This window comes from Sciurus carolinensis, chromosome 6 (assembly GCF_902686445.1).
Source record: "Sciurus carolinensis chromosome 6, mSciCar1.2, whole genome shotgun sequence".
Taxonomy (NCBI): domain Eukaryota; kingdom Metazoa; phylum Chordata; class Mammalia; order Rodentia; family Sciuridae; genus Sciurus; species Sciurus carolinensis.
The window spans coordinates 107,537,988-107,542,248 of NC_062218.1; the positions used below are offsets into that span (position 1 = coordinate 107,537,988).

General features: G+C 41.3%; 1 non-coding gene across 1 annotated transcript; it reads right to left on the reverse strand.

The window, feature by feature from the left end:
• Positions 1–555: 555 nt before the first annotated feature.
• LOC124987740 (U5 spliceosomal RNA) lies at positions 556–671 on the reverse strand. Its single transcript, XR_007109255.1, has one exon. It is a non-coding gene; the product is annotated as a U5 spliceosomal RNA (small nuclear RNA).
• Positions 672–4,261: the final 3,590 nt, after the last annotated feature.

Consider the following 4,261-nt stretch of genomic DNA (forward strand, 5'->3'; position numbering starts at 1 on the left):
TCCATGTGTCTCTCCCTCCGTCAGCTCCTGTTGGATTCAAAATGCAAGGAATGCTGGGAGTTGCAGCCCTGATTCTTGTCTCCAGTTGTCCAGGCATGTGTCTAAGCCAATACATGGATATTCACAGGGGCCCAGTAAAGTGGTGGGAGGTGATTTTTGCTGGAGACACAGTGACCACTAAGGGCCATATCCTGCCCTCCATAAGCTCATGGTCTGGTGGAAGAGAGATAAGTACATAACCAGCTCAGAGCAGAAGTGTGAGCAATGGGTTAGGAACATATAGACCAAGGGACAACCTGTTCTATTTAGGGGGATCTGGAAAGATGGTCTTGAGATATTGGGTTTGAAATGGGCATGGGCCCTAGAGCGTGCACCTTATTGGATGCAGAGGGTTCACAAGCAGGCTCTGGAGTTGGCAGGTGGTGGGGTGTGGCAGGAAGTTGGAGGGGCCAATGGTGAATTTCATTCATGATGTATTTAGTGAGCATGTACTATATGTCAGGCTTGGACTAAGGCTTGGAAGAGCATAGGAAGAGCATTTGGGTCTGGAGTCCAGAAGGTCTTGAGTGCTATTCTACAGCATTTTTTTTTTTTTTTTTTTTTTTGTCCTCTCCACTGAAATCTTTAGTAAAAGGCAAAAGATTTATATGATATGAAGAGATACCAGAGTATTCTACCACTTTTCCAATAAAACAAAATCGAGATTAAAATGTGGGTTTTAATTGCTTCTCCGTAGGAGGAATCCAAGTCTTCCTCACGCAGGGACCCTGAGCACCACGAGCTCATGTGCTTCAGTGAAGAAGTGGAGCAGGTGTTCCAACACCCTGATTCCTGACTTCCTAATTCTACTAAAGTTCCAGAAAAACTGGGAAGAGGACCTCTGGGTAACTCTCTGAGGTGGTATTGCACAGGCCCAGGTCCTAGTTGGGCTTTGCAGTGGAGGGCTAGAGCCACCATCAAGAGTGCTGCCCTCTCAGCTCTGGGTCTCTGGAGGGACTCTGGGGAAGGGTGATCACTGGTGTCTGAAGTGTCTTTCATGCACTAAGTCGAATGACCTTGGCCTGAATCGCTGAGGGTTATGTAAGATTAGGTAGCCACTTAGTCAAAAATAGCTTTCATGCTGACTCCAGCCCACAGAACAGCATCCAAGTGAAGGGGACACAGATGAGCCAGAGCTGAGCACGCACGGGGAAATTCCCTCCCTGGTCCTCACCACTGGAAAATCATTTGAGAGTGTTAGATGGGACTTACAACTGACAGGTGATGTTCCATGCTTCTCTGTTTAGCAGCAGAAATGTAGCTGTTTACTGAAGCACAGACACCAAAGGAACATAAATATTGAAATGTGCAGCAAATATTAAAATAAAAGATAGTGTGGTAGTGTGTGCCTGTAATCTCAGCTAATTGGGAGGCTGACATAGGAGGATCACAAGTTCAAGGCCAGCTTCAGCAACTTAGTGAGGTCCTAAGCACCTTAGTAAGACCCTGTCTCAAAAGAAAAATATAAAGAGCTGGGGATGTATCTCAGTGGTAAGGTGCCCCTAAGTTCAATACCTTCCCCCTAAAAGTAAGTAAGGGGGTACAGCAGGCGGAAACAACAATGAGCCAGGAGTTTTCAGATCTGTAACCTCCATTGACTCTCTAAAGACAGTTGCTTCATTTATTCATTCAACAACAAATCCTGAGCAGTTATGTGCCAAAATCTGTGCTAGTACTGGAGACACAAAATGGAAAGATACTATTGCTACCCTTGTGGAATTTTGGCTGTTCTGTCCCTCATCCTAGTGATAATTTACGTTTTCTGAGGACTTTCCTGTGCCAGGGACTCTGAAGACTCTAGATCTACATGGTAAACAAGCAGTCTCTGGCCACATGTAGCTTGCAGTCTAGAGGGAGAAAGAGGCAAATAAGAGACCAAAATAGATAAAATCTCAAATGTCATTGCAATAAAAATTCCAACGAAGATTTGCTAAGACCTTTCCAGGTCTAAGAGGAAGACATCTCTGTCAACTGAAAGTGATGCCATCCTGTCCAAAATTTCTGCCCAGTGAAGGAGCATGTCAGGGGCCCTGTTTTCTCCCCCTGGAAGTGATATTGGGGAAAAGCAATTTGAACATCCCTGCTGTTCAGAGTGGGTGTTGGTCTGATATTTTTGGAGGAAAATTTGGCAACATTCATCAAAGCTTTAAAAGTATGCCTCTCCTTTGACCTAATAAGTTCGCTTCTGGGAATTTATCCAAAGGAAATAATTGGATAAGTGCACAAAGATGTGCATTACAAAGCAGCTCATGGCATCCTTCTTTCTGATAGTTAAAAATTTGAAATGACCAATATAGTTAATAATAAGAGATTGTTGAAGCAAACTGTAGTATATTCAGTAAGAGACATAAAATAATTTTTGACCTCTGTATTACTAACATAGAAAGATGTCCATGAAAGGTTAAGTTAAAAAGCAAAATTGGTTTAGAAAGTTGTGTATAGGTTGGGAGTATAACTCAGTAAGTATTTGCCTAGAATGCATAAGGTCCTGGGTTTCAGCTCCAGCACCAAAAATAAGTAAGTAAATAAACAAAATAAATTGTGGGTAATAGTACTAAAAAGAACAAAACACCTGGGAACAAATTTATTTATTTATTTATTTAGGGTACTGGAAATTTAACTCAGGGGTACTGAACCACTGAGCTACATCCCCAGTCCTTTTTTTTATTTTTTATTTTGAGACAGTCTTGCTAAGTTGCTTAGGACCTCACTAAGTTGATAGACTGGCCTTGAACCTGAGATCCTCCTTTCTCATTCTCCCAAATTACTGGGATTACAGGAGTGCACCAGCGCATTGGCTTTAGGAATAAATATAACCCAAAGAGATGCAAGTCTTGTATACCAAAACTAAGAAACAAAAAACAAAACAAAATAAAAAGAGTTGAGTGTAGCATGTGCAAGTTGAATTCAATCCCCAACCCTGCAGGAAAAAAAAAAAAAAAGGTAGTGAATGGAGACCTAAATAGACATTCCTTACTCACGGGCTAGCAGACTTAATTTTGTTAAGCTAGCAATACTCCTTTAAATAATCTGCAGATTGAATGTAAACCATATCAAATTCCCTAAATCTCACAGATGCCATTTTGCCGAAGTGGATAACGCTGATAATCTAAAGTTCGTTTGGAATTGCGAGGGATCTTAAATAGCCAAAAGTGTCTCGAAAAAGAGGAACAAGGCATGAAGACTCATACTTCCTAATTTCAAAGATTACTACAAAGATACAGTAATCAAAATCATGTGGCACTGGCATAAGGATAGACCCACATAGATCAAAGGAATCAAATTAAGAGTCCAGAAATAAACCTACATAACAATGGCCAATTGATTTTCAACAAGGTTACCTAGATCATTGGATGGGGAAAAGACAGCTTCTTCAACAGTGCTAGAACAACTGCATGTCTACGTACCAGAGGATGAAGCTGGACCTTACCGCACATCATGCCCCAAAGTTAATTCAAAATGTGTAAAAGACCTAAATATAACACCTAAAGCTCTGGAAGCTCTTAGAAGACAAAGCTTTATAATCTTCGATTTGGCAACAGTTTCTTAGACCAAAAGAAAAAGAACAATAGCAACAAAAATTGATAAATCGAACTACATCAAAATTTAAAGTTTGCCAGGCAAGGTGGCATGCGCTTATAATCCCGGAAACAGGAGGATCAAAAGTTTGAGGCCAGCCTCAGCAGCATGGTGAGATTCTTAGTAACTTAGCAAGACCCTGTCTTGAAATAAAAAGGACTGGGGATATAGTTCAGGGGTAAATCACCCCTGGGTTTAATCCCCAGTACAAATAATTATGCTAATAATAAAGAAAAAAAAAAAAAAAGACTGGGAGTGTACCTCAGTGGGGGAGTGTTTGGATTGTATGTAGAGGCCCTGGGTTCAAGGCCAGGAGTTGGGGGGTGGGGAGGAGTGAGCAAAGGCCTTGAATAAATTTTCTCCTAAGAATTTATGCAAATGGTCAACAAGCACATGAAAAGATGCTGAATGTCATTAGTCATTAAGGAAATGCAGTACCAAACCACAATAAGATGCCACTTCATACTCACTAGGATGGCTGTGGTAAAACAAAACAAACACAGGAACGGAAATAGCAAGTGTTGGTAAGGATGTTGAGAAATTGGAAGCCTCATACATTGGTGGCGGAGTGTAGACGCACAGCCACACTGAGTAGAGTTTGGTGTTTTCCTCATAAGCTAACCATAGAATTGCTATGAAATCC